The sequence below is a fragment of the Chelonoidis abingdonii genome, chromosome 6, assembly GCF_003597395.2.
Source record: "Chelonoidis abingdonii isolate Lonesome George chromosome 6, CheloAbing_2.0, whole genome shotgun sequence".
In the NCBI taxonomy this organism is placed as follows: Eukaryota; Metazoa; Chordata; order Testudines; family Testudinidae; genus Chelonoidis; species Chelonoidis abingdonii.
The window spans coordinates 42,678,149-42,685,178 of record NC_133774.1 but is presented as its reverse complement, the minus strand read 5'-3'; positions in this window follow the sequence as shown (position 1 = coordinate 42,685,178).

Below are 7,030 nucleotides of genomic sequence, written 5' to 3'. Positions count from 1 at the left end.
GTTCCAATCAGGAGATTAACAAAAAAAAGACAGGAATACAGGGGTAAAAGTTTTAACTCTCAGCGCTTTCTAGTTCTGAAGAAGATAGGGGGTCTTCATTGCTATCCTAGATCTGAGGAGACTCAGCTACATGTGTTGCCTCAGATTCAGGATGAGAGAGTTTGTCTCCATCATTCCTGCACTCCGAGCCAAGGACAGGTTCACAGCTCTTGATCTAAAAGATACATACTTTCAAGCTGTCATTCATCTGGGCCACAGGAAGTACTTCACGTTCAAGGTTGGGCCCAATCATTACCAAGCAAAGTTCTGCCTTTTGGACTCTCCATGGCACCAAGTATGTTTACCGAATGTGTGGCAGTTGTAGTGGCACATCTCAGGAAAGAAAGTGTATATGTATACTCATATCTGGATGATTAGCTGAATCAATATTACAACTGGTTTTACTCTTTTTTTCCCAGTTGAGATTCCTGGCAAACTAGACAGTTGTCTCCCAAGAATTCACAAAAAGAACAGGAGTACTTGTGGCACCTTAGAGACTAACAAATTTATTTGAGCATAAGCTTTTGTAGGCTACAGCCTACTCAACTCACAAGCAGTGATGGGCTACGTACAAGATGACAGAATCTTATCCATTCAGTCCTGTGTAATTAAACTACAGACAAAACCATCAACCACAGTTCACACATGTTTAGTCCTTATGGTGTACATGTCAGTATGTGCTTATGTGACACGTCTTGCCAGACATTGCCTGTGACCATTCCCACAATTGCTGAGATCAGTGTACTTTCCCACCAGATATCCAAGTTGGTAGCATTTCCTTCCCAGGTTCTATGGGAATTCACCTGATGGATGAATCCTTTAAATATGCAGAAAGTGATTCCCTTTGTGGCCTCTTCCGCGTCCTGAATAGTGGTGATGGATGCATCTGGGACTAGCTGGGTTGCTCATCTGGATCACTTTCAGAAACAAATGGTGTGGTCTTCAGATGACTTAAAACTCCATATGAACATCCTGGAACTGAAACCATAAGACTGGGCTGAATAGATTTCTAGTCCATTTTCAATGACTTGGTACTACAGACCATGATAGACAATGTTGGCAATGCGCTGTGATAACAAACAGGGCAGCGCACACTTATCCCAGTTTTATAAAGAGGCCCTAGAACTCTGATAATGGTGCCAACTGCATATGGTGACCTTTGTGGTCCCTTACTTCCCAGGGATCAACAATAATCTTGCAGACTACCTAAGCAAGAACAGTTTCCAATGAGTGGCCATTGAGAGACACCATATTACACCCCATCTTCCAGACATGGGGACACTTGATTATAGACCTATTTGCATGAGAAGATAATGCCAAATGCAAGGAGTTCTGCCCCATGGGAGTCATGAGCAGTGTATCCCTACAGGACACTTTTTCCTTCTTGTGGTCAAGGGATCTTCTCTGTGCATATCCCTATGTTCTCCTGATTCCCGGGACAAAGTCACAGTGATTTTAATAGCCTTATACCATCTGGGACAGTTTTGGCTCTTGGACATCCTGTGACTGTCCAGTAATCCTCCCATCACTTTCCTTGTCTGCCTGGACATAGTATCTCAGAATCAAGGCCAGACACAAAAACCAGACACCAAGTCATTACACTGACAGCATGGATGGTGATTGAATGAGCAGTAGCGATAGACAATGCTCCAAAGTAGAATGGCCTCCACTAGAAAAATATATGCAGCAAAACAGAAGGTTTTCTGTGTGGGCAGCCCACTTATAATTCCAGTACCAAGTGAGCTAGACAACATATTACCCTTGAAGTAAAGAGGCCTTGCATTGAGCTCCCTGAAAGTCCATCTGCCGCAATCTCTGCAGATCATAATCTGGTTTAGTCACAATCAATCTTCTCATATTCCACGGTGATAAGGTGCCTCAAAGGACTGCCACATATGTGCCCCCCGGTAAGAGACCCAGCTCCTCTGTGAGATGTCAACATTGTCCTTTTACGTTAATGGAACCACCATTTGATCCTCTTTTGGAATGCTTTTTGTATCAGACAGCTGCAGCGGCACAGGAGCCAGCGAACAGAGCTGCTAACAGGGGAGTTTCAGTGGGAGTTCTGTTGAGGAGCAGGTTTGTGTAGTTTGTGGATTGTAGTGTGGAGTTTGTGTGTGAGTGAGTGTGTGTGAAGGCTGCTAGGGGCTGTGTGCTGGGAGAGAGGCTGAGCCCTGAGTTGGGGGTGGGGCTTACCTGATTAGGGGTCCTATATAAGTAGCCAGGCACTCAGGCAGCGGCACGACGCTGCCAGCCGCCACACAGGAGCCAGCACACAGAGCTGCTAACAGGGAGTTTCAGGGGAGTTCCAGAGGAGACTAAAGCGAGAACCAACAAGCCAGAAAGAAGGAAGGAAGGGTCTGCCAGCGCCAGTGCTTGTTGGGGGCCTGTGGTGCGGTGTGTGGATGGACTGCCAGGCACAGAGTAGGAGGCCATGACTGAGAGAGAGGCAGCGGTAGAGACACACTTGAGGTATGACCGATGTGAAGCTGTGGCATGTACATGGTCCTGGAGGGCACCTGAAAGGAGTTTTGTCTGCATGAAGTGCCGCCTGATAGAGCTGCTGGAGAAAAGATAAGAGGCGGAATGCAGGTGAACTCTGGCTGAGTTATAGAAGGGGTTGAACAGATGCTGTAGCACAGGCATGATGATGCACAGGGAAGAAGCAGACGAGCAGATGGAAGCAGGACCAAGAATTCTGAGAGGGGCTGCTGGGTGGTGAAAGTGGACGGTGGAAGCATGTGACTAGGAGACCGGCAGGAAAAGATGGGCCAGCGACGGAGAAAAGTGAACAGAGTTTGCTGGGTTGGAAAATGAAGATGGAGCACAGCAGGTGCTCGCTGAAGGAGAGAGGGCGAGGAAAAAGAGATGAGCAGCTAGTCCTGCAGAAGGAGGGGAGGAGTCAATGGAGGCGACACCAAGTATGAGCCCTAGGAGGATTGCAAGGGCGAATACGAATCGAGAGGACTTGCGGCCAGCGGAGAATCACACAGGAAAAGGCAAGTCTACGTGTAGATGCAGGCTTCTGATAGTTTCTGCAGCTGCAACTTAAAGTAATTCCAGGCCTTCTCCGCATTTAGATCCACAAGTTCTTCAGTCCAATCCACTTCCCTAACTAATTTCCTTAATTCATTAAAGTTAGCCCTTGAGAAGTCAATAACCCTAGTCCCAGATCTATTTTTGTTTATCCTTCCATCTAGTTTGAACTGAATTAGCTCATCATCACTCGAACCAAGGTTGTCCCCTACAACCATTTCTTCTATGAGGTCCTCACTGCTGTTGGTCAGAACCCCAAAGTGGGTCAAGACTCCATTTTAATGGGGTGACCAGGGATGGCTTAGACTTGCTAGGGCCTGAGGCCAAAGCCCAAGCCCCACTGTCCAGGGCCAAAGCTAAAGCCTGGGGCAGCGGGGCTTTTGCTTTGCCCCCCACCCAGGGCCATGGGGCTCAGGCAGGCTCAGGCTTCATTTCCTCCTCCTGGGGTCATGTAGTAATTTTTGTTGTTGGAAGGGGGTTGTGGAACAATGAAGTTTGAGAATCCCTGCTTAATACCTTTTTTGTATTGGAGCATGAGGAGGCACAGGGTGCAAGCATGGCCCTGCCAGACATTGCTAGCTTAAAAAAAAAAAAAAAAAGAGAAGTATCATGCTCACAGAGCATATGCCCACCTATAGCAGGATCCAGACTGACTACAATATCTCAAGGACCTATAGTTACTGTAGTGTAAATAACCATACTTTAGCAGCTTGAGTTCCATCCCAGGCTTCCCTGTCAGCTATAACTTAAGTTGGTAACCAGAATTAAAAGCTGAGTGACCATGTCTTGTTTTTAACCCAAGGGCTTGGCTACATGGCAAGATACTGCACCACAAGCCAGGGTGTCAATCTGCAGTGCACAAGCTTGCTGTGCAGTGACATTCCATGCGGACACAACTGCAAAGTCCCAAAGTTTAAGTCCCAAAATGTGGCTTAAGTAGTAGTGGAAAAGCTTGTATGCTATAGATTTACACCCTGACATCTAGTGCAGTAACTTCCTGTGTAGGCAAGGCCTGTGTGAAGACATGTTCTTGGGCACTTTTGAAAATTTTACACTTGAGGTTTTTATATTACTCTTGAAGAATCCTAGTAAGCAATTTTAAGTTGTTTTTCCTCCCCTGTCCCCAATCTCCTCCGTTTGTTAACTTAGATAATTCTATTTTTTCAGTGTAATGTTCTGGCATCTCAATTATTTCTAGCAGGTTCCTTTTTGTTCTGGTTTTCATTGTACTCAACAATAATTAGAGAAAAGCTTTTCAAATATGCTGCTGCTTTTCGGCCTTATGAATTTTGGGCATAGTACAGATATTTTTGTTTACTTATTCCAGAAATGGGAAAAATAAGTATGAACAATAGCCTTAGACCTTTCTTATTGTGCTTCTCCCATTCTGTGACAAGAGATACCACACACATACTGCTTCCTATAAAATGTGAGAGTCTTGCAACAGAGCAAAGTCAATATTTATTAACTTTGTTTTTCCCACTGCAAAAAGGATCAATAAAAACAGCAACCTGCATATGTAGAATCTTTGAGTGAAGGCACTCAATGTGGTACAGCTGTAGAAACAACATACCATTCAGTAATCTGCTGGCTCACTGAGACTTTTTTTAGATTTTCCCATTATTTCCTAGAAAACTGACACTTCCAATAAAATAATAGTTAGCATTTATATAGCTAATTGCATCACCAAAGTGTTGTGCAAATAGTCCTTACAATACTCTGGTGAGATAGGTAAATAAGAATTATCCCCATTTTACAGATGGGGAACTGGCAAACTGATTTAGTTGAGGTCACAGAGGAAGTCCCAGTCAGCGCTGGGATTGGTATTCAAGAGTAGCTCCTGGATTCCAGTCCTGTGATCAGATTACATATACTGTATTGCTGATGTTTGCTAGCTGCCAATTTCAAAATAAGGATTAACCTATGATGCCTAAGAGAAGCACGTAGCAGACATAAAAGGTTCATCCCATCATCTCAGTTCAAAATATAGCTGCTTTCCCTTCTACCTGCTTTCCCTCTTCATCTAAGTAATTCAGAGAGAAGGTGTGTCTGCTTTTTGAGCTGGAGATGTGATACCCAGCCTTAAGAAATGTGATTAAGCTAACATGGTAAACAGAGTACAACTGCAGCAGCAATGGTAGCATCTCTGATGGGCACACCCTTGGGTGGGGGGCAAGTGCTGCTGCAGATGCATTTTATTGTTGTCATGCTAGCTTGATGAGGGCTAGTGCGGGTAGGTCTCCCTGAGTTGGGAATCACACCTGTAGCTCGAAGGGTAGACATGCCCTTAATTCTCACTCAGGTGAAGTCAGAGAGAATTTTCCTGAGTGAGGATCAAGCATCTCAGAGTTTGGCCCTAAAAGTTTCAGTATTGTCAGTGGTACACCAGAAAAGAGGTTAACAACTGAAACAGAGAATTTGACGTTCTCACATGCCAGACCTTTGTTCTCTTTCTTTGTTTTGTAATCCATGTGATAATTACACTTTGCCAAATATAGCATGGTTGTTTTCGCCATACAAAGTGCTTGATAAATTGACTTATCAAGACCAATATTGCTTGAAGAGTTTAAATTAGTCCCAGATGATTTTTTTTCCCCCAATAAAAAATAAATACATTTTAAACAAACCTTGAATGGAAACATTTTTGCAACTTCCAGGTTGAATTACAACCACAGAGAGCATAATTTGATACAAAGTGGGTGATGTTTTTTTTTTTGATGTTTTTACTCTTTTGTTGAGCTCTGTTTTGGGTGTTCATTTTTGGGCTAAAAGACCTTGCTTTTTCGTATATTCCAGAAAAGTAAGTTACTAACATAAAGGAATATATTTTCTCAAGTATTTCATAATCAAATGCATTATTTTTCTCCATACTTAGTGTGTGAGGGGCTCAAGTTGTATTTAATATGAATTTGATGTGCTGGAAAATATTTTTAGAACATGCTTATATAGGCTCAGTATAAAAATTGATGTATTTGTATCATTAAAGAAACATCAACAATTTAAGTTCACAGCTTGACTTGCAAATCTGTTTGGCAGATTTCACTCATTCTAAATATCTATCATCTTTAGATATGTTTATAATGGAAAAAAAGCATTAATGCAACATTAATTTTGCGTAATCAAACACTTGGAAGTTATTAAATGCAGTTAAATTTGACGTCTCAGTCTGAACCACTAGCCCCCCCTTATGTATATATGCCTCAACAATTCTCTTTCTTAGGCTATTAGATTGTATTTGTTAATACAATATATAATGTTGGTCACACCTTCAACTAAGGGCCCTTAGCACCCAGTTGTGAGAGTAGTGTGTGGTTTCTTTTTAGCTGTAATAAGATGCCAGCAGGAAGAGGCTCCAGAAGGTTCTAGGCAGAAGCTCTTCAGTGAAGCAGAGAGGGAGAGAGTTACTATAAGGATGTTTTCCTTGTTCCTTAGATCCTTTCATTGACTCTACCATTGTCTGATAGCAGCCCATGACCATGGCTGGCAGAGCAGAAGGGGAGCCTTTGGGAAGATGACAGGAAAAGTGCTCGTGCCCTTTAGTGCTGCTAAGTGCTGCAGGAGTGAAGTCTTGTGTCAAGGTTCCTCCCCCACTCTGAACTTTAGGGTACTGATGTGGGGACCTACATGGACACTGCTAAGCTTAATTACTAGCTTAGATCTGGTAACACTGCCACCATCCAGAAATTTCAGTGTCTGGATCACTTCCTGTCCCCCCAAAACCTTTCCCTCCCTGGGCAGCCTTGAGAGGCTTTTTCACCAACTTTCTGGTGAACACCAATCCAACCCCTTAGATCTTAACACAAGGAGAATTTAACCATTCCCCCCCAGCTCCTTTCCCCCACCAATTCCTGGTGAGTCCAGATCCAATCCCCTTGGATCTTAAAACAAGGAAAAATCAATCAGGTTCTTAAAAAGAAAGCTTTTAATTAAAGAAAGAAAGGTAAAAATCATCTCT